This window comes from Chaetodon auriga, chromosome 4 (assembly GCF_051107435.1).
Source record: "Chaetodon auriga isolate fChaAug3 chromosome 4, fChaAug3.hap1, whole genome shotgun sequence".
NCBI classification, from domain to species: domain Eukaryota; kingdom Metazoa; phylum Chordata; class Actinopteri; order Chaetodontiformes; family Chaetodontidae; genus Chaetodon; species Chaetodon auriga.
In genome coordinates, this window is record NC_135077.1 from 14,955,816 (window position 1) to 14,967,870 (window position 12,055).

The following is a 12,055-nucleotide window of genomic DNA, read 5'->3' on the forward strand; positions in this document are numbered from 1 at the left end:
GTGCAGGTGAAAGGCGGCTGACTAAACCAGTGAAAAAAAGGACGACTTTCAACCACAATGTCTAACATGGAGCCATAAAACTGATGCGCTCACATGAACGCGACCAGATGAAATTCTTACTCACAAACTCTGAAAAAAAGGTCGCATATGCGACCATTTTGGTCACAGTCTCGAGCCCTGCTATTACTGCAGACACAAACATACTGCAGCCAGAGCAAGTAGATGGCACCCATTCACCAGAAGGCTTGTGAAGCTGCAACAGCAGAAACTGAGTCTGAGAAGCCTCCTGCTTCATTTAGATCCCATTTTCTTGTCTCACACACAACACCTAAAACACAGTGAACGTGCAAGCATATTTATCGTAACATCAAAATCAAACCAATCTTGTACACCCAAGCTGTTCTCAAAGACAGAAAATTCCAAGCAGAGATCACTTCACCATTAAAATTGTGTTGTTATATAAAAAAAAAGACCCACAGAGGCCGAATAGGAAAGGAGCCATACGCAATCATTTGTTCGACTTAACTATATAAACAAAGTGCACTGCATCAAAAAAGTATCTCATTGTGACCTTTAATTGGAAAACGTGTGAACTGTTACCCCCCCAAGTGCAGACTAATGGATTAAACTTCTACATGTATGACTGCTATACGTTTGTACGGTTCGTTGCACTGAGACTAACGTTGCCTTGCGTCTGTGCTTCATGTTGTGGTCGCGTTGCATTTGTGTTGCGCTCTGTCCGTGTTGCATTGTGTTCTCGTTGTGTTGCATCAGATGGAAGTGCCAAACTTCAAAGATAATCTGTGGCGAGTTTTTCAAGTTATTCACCACGAAATAATGAGCAGCAAAGTTCACATTGGTTGCTCTCTGGAGTAATGACTCACGTAAAAGTTAGAAAACTATGAGCAGTCCGCATGTGCTATGAGGCTGGAATTGCTTGTATTTCATAGTATCTTTCACTGGGGCAAATATCAGCCAAAACAGCATATACTGTAACTAAACTTGCTCGTATCTGGCTACGACAACTTGTGGGCGTATTGCAGGTTGTCTCAGCTCAGGTTGTGTTTACAGTTTGGCACAGATATCTAAGCTTTGTGCATACTGATGAAGAATGAACAGATGCCTCTCTCCTCTGCTCCACTTCCTCTGAAAAAGAGGACAAACAAAACCACTGGCGCAGCAATGTAGTCCAAGTAACACTTGCCTAACTTAATGTCAAAATGGCAGATGGTGAAAATTTATTATGTCGGAGTGAACAAGAGACGGAGAATGTAGAAGCGACGGAAATTTAGATGAGGAAAACGTAGATGTTTTTAAGGACTGATCTGTTGACTAGTGGTGGTGTTCTCCACCAATTAGCTTCCAGAAATCCTCCAAAGGCACACATACACATGCACAGGTCTAATCAATCCGGTTGATTAAAGCGCTGGTCAGAGACAACTAGTCAATTATTTGAGTGTGTGTGTGTGTGTGTGTGTGTGTGAGATTACCGCAGTGTTCCAGGACCGTAAATGTCAAGCTTTCTTTTACTTTAATCGCTTTGCATGAGTCTTTTTAATCTCATGCCATGCACAAAATATAATATTCAACTCCAAACGCACACACGCACACACACACACACACACACACACACACTCACACACACACACACACACACACACACACACACACAGAGGGAGCTGCAAGGCATTAGTGTGTGGCTGAGTGTGATCCACCCCACAGAGGGACACGGTTCAGTCCCTGCTGCTGCATTGTTATCCAAAGTCTCATAAGCACAAAGGGACACTTGACAAGGGACAAATCACCTTCCTCTTCTAAGGTTTATGTAACAACATTAACCACAAAAAAAGCATTACTCCCACATCGAGCAATCAGCTTCACTTCATGGTACAGGAGGGCAGATGTAGATTTCCCCGGCAGCGCTTCAAACGCTGTGATGTTTTATTTCACCACCTGTTATTCATTATGATCATTTGACTCCCAGACTCATACATGTAGAAACACGTTTGATGAACATTTTTCATCCCTTCAAATTCAGTTCAGTTAAACTAACATTCAGATGGGACAGCCATGTTCAGAGATCCCACCTTTAGTCCTACACCACACCTTCACGTCGATATCTGATCTGAGATTAAAACTCCAATCTAACCTGATCCTAAAGCTAGGCTTAAACCCCTCTTTGTCAGTTTTTACCTCAAAATAGTAGAGAAAAATCAGTTCAACTCAGAGATAATGTCCCAGCATAATACATGAAACTACAAAGTCTTTTTCCAGCTTTTTCCTCAGCAGACTGAGTTGTGTCACCGGATGGAAAGTTTTCACAGTTAAAGACGTTGATTCCTGATTGACAAGTCTGTTTCAATCAGGGCTAGTTCGCCATTTCTTATTACAATATGTAAGCCGGCTGCCTAGAATGGATGAGTTTTACAAAGAAGAATTAAAGATGAAGTAGATTTCTTAGAATCAGAGTTTGATGTTTTTTTCATTACTCCCATCACTGCCTTCATTGCACAATAGTGTTCTATAGAAACTCTTCTAATATGTGGTGACGTGTGTGTGTGTGTGTGTGTGTGTGTTCACTGAAATGACCAAGTTTCATCCCCACTTGGCCATTTTAGTGATGCAGGGAGTGCTGGCTCTGCTGTTGACAGAGTGGTGAAAAGAGGCTGTTAAACTCACATTTGAAGACCAGAGAGGGGCATTTACCCCAAATGTCAGAGAATAATAGGAAGAGGAATACCACTTCACATACACACTCTGAAAATTAAAAAAAAAAAATGAAAAAACAGCACAGAGAGTATGAATTAATGTACATTATGAACTGCTGCTGATATGACGAACACAAAGCTGCTTGTTAAATCAGGTTACAGGTTCAGTGTTGTGCACAAACAATGACTTATTTAATCAATTAATTGATCTAATTAACTGACACAGAAGACAATTATCAGACAAAACAAACAAACTCTCCCTGCTTACAGCTTCTTGGTTAAAGATCAGCTGCGTTTCTCTGGTGCACACCACTGTAAACTGAATGTCTTTGGGTTTTGGACTTCATCTCATGAAAAATTTTTACGGCCAGTTTATAACATTTTCTGAAATTTCATAAACTGCACGACACTATCGAAAACTAATCTTTAGGTTAATTGATAGTTAAGTTTGGTCGATCTGTTGTAAATCAACAAGACTAAGGCTGTACAGTCATGCGTGCAGCTCTGTGAAGTTGAACTGAAGCACAACTGTCCACTTGTTAGCATGCTTCAATGACAATGAGAACATGCTGATGTTTAGCAGAGGCAATGTTTACCATGTTAACCATCATAGTTCAGTATGTGTCAGCATTTGCTAATTCACACTATAAACAAAGTGCTGCTGAGCAGATGGAAATGTCATTAGTTTTGCACATATTTATTCATAAACCATCTCACTGGATCCCATCAAATTCTTGTTGAGACATTCCACTTTAAATCTGCCAAAGGTAGGACCATATCAGTGGGATTCATCCTCTGAGGACGTGACTCTTCATACAAAATCAATTCAGTAATTGTATAGATATGTTTCAGTCTGGACCAAAGTGGTAGACCAAGTGACCAACCAGCAATGCCATCCTGAGAGGCGTTTACTAGACAAAAATAATTTACAACCTTGGGACAAACGGACCAACTTGGTTATTCTCTTTTACCTGAAACCACCAACAAAGATTAACTTTCAACTGTTGTTTGGCTGGAGAGGTTCAGACTTGACAGCTTTGTGTACAAAACAGACAATTTATCATGACCTCATCTGATTTGGGGTATTTGTTTTGCTTTAACCTAATCAATCATGTGCAATAGGGACAAAGTTAGACAAGCGTTCATTAAAACATCGTCTTGCAAGCTGTTGTGTCGCCTTGATTTCTTGGTCAAACGAATTTCTGGACCCTGAATGTTTCTACTATATTTTACTCATAAAACGTCTCATAATGGCGGTAATGACGACAGTAAAAGAACACAAAGAAATAAAAACCACAGTGAGGGAGTCCCATGTCTCCTTGTCATTTGCTCTGTTCATCAGCTGTATTCCCTTACTGCATCTCCTCCACCTGTCAGCCCCCCGGCACTCAATTCTCCTTGCACCACTGGGCTGCACTGACTGTGCGTGTGTGTGTGTGTGTGTGTGTGGGCGCACACACACATGCTGGTGGTCCCAGTCACCTTCCCTGTGAGGATGTTTAAAGCCTTTTGGGATAGTTGGCAGCATAGCAGAGACAACACCTGTGTGTGTTGGTGTGCTATTGTGTGTGGGTGTGTGTGTGCGTCAGCCTCATCTCCAGAGGGCAATAATGATCTGTGGTCAGGGTCAGGGGCCCTGAGTTATGAGAACATATTGATCCCACTGAGCCTCGCTGTGATTGAGGGTTGTTTCTGTGGAGAGTAGCTCCCATAACTGAGCTCTGAGCGCGAGAGGGTGGATGAGAGGAAAAACCGCGCATCTGTCTTCCACAGGTGACGTGGAACACAGCATCATACCAAAGTGCATGCAGTCTAGCAGCACATTGTCTTGTGAACAACCCTGAATTATCCATAAAGACAGCATAGCACTTTGTTTCATCAAGGTTTTCCCCCGGAAATTGATTAGCAGAAGTGATAAGCGAGGTACTTTTCTTAATCATTACTGCAAAGCAAATACACAATGTGATTGATCCATCAATCACCTGCTGAGCTGAACGCGTCAGATCCTGACACATTTCCTCTTAATAGATGAAGATATGAACTGTCTCACTCTTGAGACACATAGACTTTGCTTTGTAATGTAGCACCACTGCTTATTTTTCTTAAAACTTAATAAGCCTGATATTATATCTTATAAAAATTATGTCAACAGAGGTGATCTTTATTTCACATGCGGTGGAGCACCTTGATCATAAAACACTGCAGGAAACCCTGTATCTGACCTGTCTGCAACTAACAATTTTCATTATCAATGAATTCCTGCTTTCTTTTATTCATTGCTTTGTCTGACATGTCAAAAAGGGTGAAAAAACACCATCACTATTTCTTAGAGGTCAAGAGGTGACCTCTCAGAGAGTCCAAGAGTCCAAAGAAACTGAATACAGAGTGAAAAAGAAGCATCCAGAAAGTGAAAAAGCAGCATCCTCACATTTCAGTGTGTCTGTTTTCTTCTTTGTTTTGCCCATAGAACATGTTGTTGAGGTTTGAGAGGTGTAAGCATAGCGATCCCATGCTTACCCATAACACCCTTGCCTGCATGGGTTTACAGAGACATGAATCAAGCTTAAGAGCTGCACAGTTACTAAATCATGAGTATGAGGACTGCTTAACAGGCGAGTGATTAAATTAAATACCAACAAGTAGTAGTGTCAGACTTTGATAAAGTCCAACAGTCACCACCTTTCTGCAAGAGTTCTCAAAACACCTTGAGGCAACTGAGGTCCAAGAAAGCCAAACAGTTGGTTCTCAAACTGAAGGTGCATCTGTCACAAAAACTGCTAAATTATTTAGCATGGCCCAGAAGTAAATAGTCTTTGGCAAAGAGGAAAAGGCAGTTATAAGTCAAAGCTTGCTGACTGGGACAAACTGAGTTTTAGCGGAAAAGTTGCTAAAAGCATGAATGAATTTACAGACTCCAAAACTGAATTGTAGAACTAAATCAACACATCTGTGACACAGACTCGACAAAAACTCGACAGGAAGAGAACACAAACATGGTGTTCACAGCAGGGCTGTCATTCAACATCCAAGGCCGGAGCAAAGTGACCCGTAACCCAGTATCAGGAGCACAAAAGCTGCAGCCTTCAGCAATGGAAAAGTAATATAATTCTCTTTCATCCTTTTCCCTACATCTCAGCAGGTTTACATTTGTAAAAAGCCAGAGGCTGTCCTCAACCCACCGTGAACTGTTACTGTATGTTTAACAGTGTGGTGTATCTGTAATGGAAGAGCCAGCTATCGAGTCATTAAGTCAAAACACTCAACTATGTTCCCAGATGGCATAGTCAGAGATAAAGCCCAGTGCACACAACAAATTCAGCACCGCTCGCATGACCACCACAATGAGGTCAAACATCTCACTCCCTCATAACCACATCTAACATCATTAAATCTTAATGGGAAGGTCTCAAGCCTGGAAAGCCAAGTAGATTTCCATCTCCTTCAATCCCCCAGACAAACTGGAAGCAACCTTCAGCATGACCTGATATGTTCTGACGTAGCTCAGGACCAGTATGACAGCCTTCTGAGGAGATTGACACCGTTCTGAAGAGGGTGGCCAGGTAATGGCATGTTTATCCAATGCATTGTGTATCTGTGGCTGAAAAACTGTGGCACATTGTTCCTGAATCCTGAATGTGGAGTGATTTCTACTCTATTGGATGTGGAGTGTTTCTCCACTTATCTGCATTTAGTTACTGTTGGTAAGCATTTATGCCAATGAGCTTCTACACTAATGACCCCAAGTTAAATTGCCTGTATGTACTGTAAAAAGCCATGAATTTCATTAAAGACAATCAATAAAAAATCAATATTTTAGATTCTGACATAAAGAAAGCATCTTATCCCCAAAATACCCTGTGGAGATTCTTACAATTAGTTATGTTTAAATTCTTTAACAAACATCTGAATCCTTGAGGCATTTATTTCCTTTTAAAACATGTCTTTATAGTCTTCTTCTCTCCTGGCGTTTGCTGCGATATTGCTGTGATTCTCGGCACTTTAACGCCACCAGCTTTTGATCAATAACTGTGTAAAAGTAAGGAAAGGCTAATAGTCCTCTGTCATTAGAACGATGTAGCCAATCATCGAAGTCACTTCTAGTTTAAATTAGCATTACGTTGGGTGATTTCTGCTGTTCGTTTTCTTCTTCATGTGTTATGATTGATAGGAAATGCATTGTTCTACCCATGTGCTTGCAGTTGTGTATGTGTGCCAATATATAGCCCAAGACAAACAAAATGGGAACCCACTCATCAAAACACTGCTCAGTACCATTACATACAAAGCAAACAATCGCTGTAGTCGAGTAGGGACACACAACCACACACACAAAAAAAACCTTGGCTGAACAAACATGATCTGCAGAAGAGGCCAGTGCTAGAGAAGCAGAGAACCAGATTTTTTTTTTAACACACATGAACAGGCATGAACAATCCCAAGGCGACCCTGTTTACCCTTCCTCCAAGACAATATCGAGCTCTGCACCGTAGGTCACACACACCTCCTCAGCCACTAACTGTGATTGGCTCATGGTCATTGGCCTGGGACCCCACCCTCTCGATACCACCACCTTGACCATAGAAATGGGGTCTGGTCAAGTTGATTCAGTGGATAAGGGGATTAGATGAGAAGGAGTGTGGTGGGTGACCTTGGGGAGATGTCCGTTTTTTCTGGGCCTCACTTTCTCGCTGTTGCTCTCTCAAATGTTCACTCTGCCTTTGTGTGGTGATGCTATAGCCTGCATCCTCTGCAGATTGTAAAGTCTGGGTTGTACTCTTCTCCAAGCAGCACATGGTGGGCCCTGTTATTCCTGCTTCAAGTCACAGTGTCAGAATGCAATGTTCTTTCTGGTCTCCACAACAACACCAAAACCAACATCACATTTTGTTCTTTTTTTCCCAAATGATTAATATTTCCTACTGTCTCTCAGAGACTTAAACATGCCTGCTCAGTGTCAGCTTGTTTAAGACACTGCAGCCAGCAGTAAAGGCTAAGTAAACACACATTTTTTTTTTCTCTCTGTTTTTGCAAAGTATCTAGGCAATGTTTCCAGCAGTAAAAAACTAAGCAAAGGGTTCTGCCCTGTTTACAGACAGCCATCAATATACTGGACACCAAAGACAAAGCAAGCAGTGTAACTACAACTGTATAATGTCTTCACTGGTTGTGTCTCTCTTCGCCACACACACAAAACTTCACAGTCTATCTCTCCCTCAGCAGCCGTGTCATCCAGTCATCCAAAGATCATCCAGTTAAAGGGACTACAGCCAGCGTTAAGCCACACTAAAACCACACAAGCCCCACGAGCCACTGGATGCAGCTGAAGTTGCTTTACATGAATGAGCTAAGCCACTTTCTTTTCAGTTTTCAAAACACGTATCCGTTGTGGTCATTTATTCCTGCTACATCTTAGGTGCTTGTAGTATGAGCACAGGCACAAGGATCTAATGCATATAGGATGTGAAATGTCATTGGAACTTACTTTGTATGTATGTTCACACATGCGAAAATAGCCAACAAAGCTCTAAAGCCAGCAATACCATACAAATGAACTAAAAAAACTAATGCAATCTCACAGGCAAGTGGTGCATTGGCCTTGGCTCAACACAGCAATTCACAGGGTGTACCCCAGTGCACCCAGTGCATCATACTTTGAAGGATCCAGACCTTGAATTGCAACACATCTTTGGTTTGACCGTATATATCAACATTTGGTCATATTTCCTAGATCATTTCTTGTCAAGTCCTAAATTCCACCCTCACGTAGAGGGCCAGGATTCCAGGTGGATTGAGTGTGTTGGCAGTAGCACCTACAGCTGTATTCAAGATCCCTTGAGAATGAGCACCAAATTCAATTTCAAATTGAGTATACTGTAGCTGTTAAGGTTTGTTAAAATCATTACTCGTGGGACTATTTCTTTTAATACACTGAGGTACTGATTGGGCCCCACAACTCTCTGACATCACTGGTCATTCCCTTCCAATCCACAGAAGAAAATGTACATATAATGCTTGATTTTATGAGGTGGAAAACAACCTCCGCTTTGAGTGCCCATAGAGAGGTGAATAAAATCGTGGTTTTTGTGTTTCCATTGCCAAAAGCTGTGGTTGGTACCAATAGAACCACTCCATTACTTCCTGTTTTTTCATTGCCCCTCTGTTGAGGTACCTCGCACTCTTCAAGACAGAGCTAGAAATACTGCAGTCCATTGATCGATCAACAGAATTGTAACGTCTTGCATAACAAATGACTCAATCAAATTAATATGATGCTACACTACTGATGTGGTTGGCACAGCTATTGCCATATGGGAACAACCCTGCCTGCATTTAAGAGTACTGCCTGTGGTGGAAATGCAAACAGATCTATGGTTTAGGTACAGGTTTCTAGGGTACTATAATGAAAACTTCATAAAGACATAGTGACCAGGGAGCTAACATGGAAATGTATAGCTGGGACCAATGTCTTCTTAACTGTGTTTATGTGTGACAATTCTTCGTATTACAACAGCCAAATAAATCACATGAACCCACGTGACTATTGTTCCAAGGCTGTGCTCACATCACACTGTGTAGCCCTAAGGGTAAAATAAATCCTGGGAAAGGTGAGATATCAATAACATTTAGAGGTATCAACAATCTTTTGGGATTTAGATGATAGAGGCTGTAATGGTCAGTGTTGTGACTCGAGGTCTAAATCCTTGCACTGGCTGGGAGAATCAAGACAAATGGGCAACATCTATTAATATGTGACTGTCCTTAATAAGCTCTGTTGGTTTGTACCATCATGAAAGCCTCAAAATGCACAGGGGCCACATATACCGGAAAAACTCCCATGTGTGAATGAGTGAAACCATGATGTATTTTTAGCAAAGAAGGTCACCGTGGCTGGTAGTTTTTATTGGTGTCTGGGGTTTTCCAACTAATGCTCTGCTTAAAAATCGTATGGTCAACATATTCAGAGCTGGGAAATATCCAGGACAGTGTGGTTAGTGCTGAGCAGCTCTGCTGAGGCTGATGGGAATTTAGTGCCTTGCTTGAGGCCACCACAACAGTGGTAAGATGAAAGCTTTAGTACCTCTCCCAGCAGTCACAAATCTCTCTGGGGGTTTGCACTGGGCAGCCTTTTGGTCACAAGCTTACTCCTGTAACCTGCAGGCTACAAAAACCAACCATGAGAATGTGAAGCAAGATCATGAATTATCAGCAGAAAACCCAGTTTAGAAGTTCAAGATTTTGATAGAGATGTCATGTTGCTGTCACAAATATTGTCCTTGTTTGATGGACCAAGCATGCACAGGGGAACAAGTAATGAGCCAATTACACCTCTCCTTCTGATCATTCATAACGATGGATTGAAATGTCATCCTCTGGGATTTTAATTGACTTCCTCCTCTTGCATCTTTACTCTTTAATCAGATTTCTCCAGTGGCAATAACTCTCAAACTGTTTTGTTTATTAGGAAGCAAACTGCATTATCTATCTATCTATCTATCTATCTTCCATACCAAGCCTAGCACATACTTCAATTGCTGCACAAATGAATGTATTAGATAAATTAATTTATTCACACACATATTTATATCTGCATGAGTGTCTCATCAGTGCATGAATTCACTCTGCATTAGTTTTACGTCGATATAAAAATACCCTGAAGAAATGATTTCAGATCTAGCCCGCAGCAGTAGAGCTCGTGGATTTGAGAGAAAAGGCAGTGGGTTATTTGAAATCAGTTGAAAGAGCGTCCCCTGTTGCCTGTTTGATCGCCTTGCTCCTGAAAATCCATACAGACATGAGTGCCTAAGATGTGTCGAAACACCCATGCCAGTTTTGCTGTAATCCAAACGAATCGGGATCGTTACCGTCTTCAGCATTCACTTCACACATTTCTGTAGTCCGCATGAAGGGGGGGGTCTAACGCGCCCCCGGACCTGTTGACCCAGAGTCACAAAAAAAAAAAAATGGCGTCGCGTAATTGAAAAGCGCTTTTACTTCTTTTATTCGGATGAATTTGCCTTTCTCTTCAATCATAACAGAGCCTATAACAATCATATGACAGGCACCATACGTAGTGTCCAACGAACACTTCACATTCTTAATTAGCCCATATGATCTCACAGCAAACAGAGCATTCAGACTGGTCTTTGGCATAAGTTGTCCTGTTGCTGTAATGCGTAAACCGAACCTGTTCTGAAAGTCTCATCTCGTTTTGTCGCCCTAAGGCGCATTATGATTTTGTTCACAGCTGGCAGAAAGTGTAAAACTGATGCTGAAAAGTGAATATATGGCATTGAAAAAAAAAACAGAGATTAATGTGTCTATGAGAGGAAACCTTACAGATTTTTGTTTATATTGATGGTTAAATCACTGATCACATTTAGCCAACGCTTCTAACTGTGTTAATGCTTGTTCTGCTCCGATGACATGAGATTTAAAGACCAAGAAATACGGAGAAAAATGTTGCTTTTACCTTTTCAGACATCAAAGAAGAGCGCGTCGACAGTTGCTCAGGAGAAGAAAAAGCCTGGTAATCCGTTAATTGTAAGATCTACTTTCCAAATTCTTCTCCTGTGCTTTCTGTAACTCCAGAGCCTCTGCTGCGTCTCCGCTGGAGAGGTTTGATATCCGAGCGATTTCCCCTTAAACCCAAAGCAAATATCCAGCCAGGAGCATTCCTGTGCTCAAAGCACTCCGGCTGAACGTCTTCCTCTTGAACATTTTCAGTTTTGCGCAGAACTCTGGAAGATAGCAGTTCGAGCAGAGAGGAAAAAAGAAGCTGATGAATTGGACACCTGTGCGCATCAAAAGCGGATCCGACGGTGCGCCTTGGGAATCCACCTGTCTGTCCTGTCCTTCCCTGTCTTTTCTCTTCTTCTATGTTTCACTGAAACATGGGGACTTATATTGATGAGGGGCCCCGAAGCGGCATCCTGGTTGTCCAGGGGAGTGATCGCTCCATCCGCGCACAGTGACGCGCTGCGCCCCGAAGAGTGGAGAGGTTATACTCGACTCCGGCAGGTCTGTGTCGTTGAACCGTCAAAGGGAGAAGGGGGATGGTCGAGGAGGACACGCAGGAGTGACTCCTGGCAAGCCCCTGTGCCCCCCACCCCCCCGTTTCTTGACTCTCAATCAGTGCCCCCCGCGACCCCCGCAAGCTTCCCCTCCTCTGATGAATTCCAGACAAAGCAGATGAACTGAGGGTTATGGATAGTGGCTTTTAAACTACGATCGCGCCGCTTCTCTCCAAACTCGGGGGATTCTTCTGCTGAGACGCAAATGCGTCTTACTGGATCAAAAACTGTGAAGCTCACATTGGCGGAGATAAATCCAGGCGGCGGAGACTACAC

The 12,055-nt window shown here is 42.2% G+C and overlaps 1 protein-coding gene across 1 annotated transcript in view; it reads right to left on the reverse strand.

The window, feature by feature from the left end:
* The window catches only part of cacna1ib (calcium voltage-gated channel subunit alpha1 Ib), a 205,021-nt gene extending 193,275 nt beyond the window's left edge, over positions 1-11,746 (reverse strand). The window contains exon 1 of the mRNA XM_076727506.1: positions 11,179-11,746. The gene's annotated coding sequence lies outside the window, so the exon portion shown is untranslated. The remainder of the gene's footprint in view (positions 1-11,178) is intronic.
* Positions 11,747-12,055: the final 309 nt, after the last annotated feature.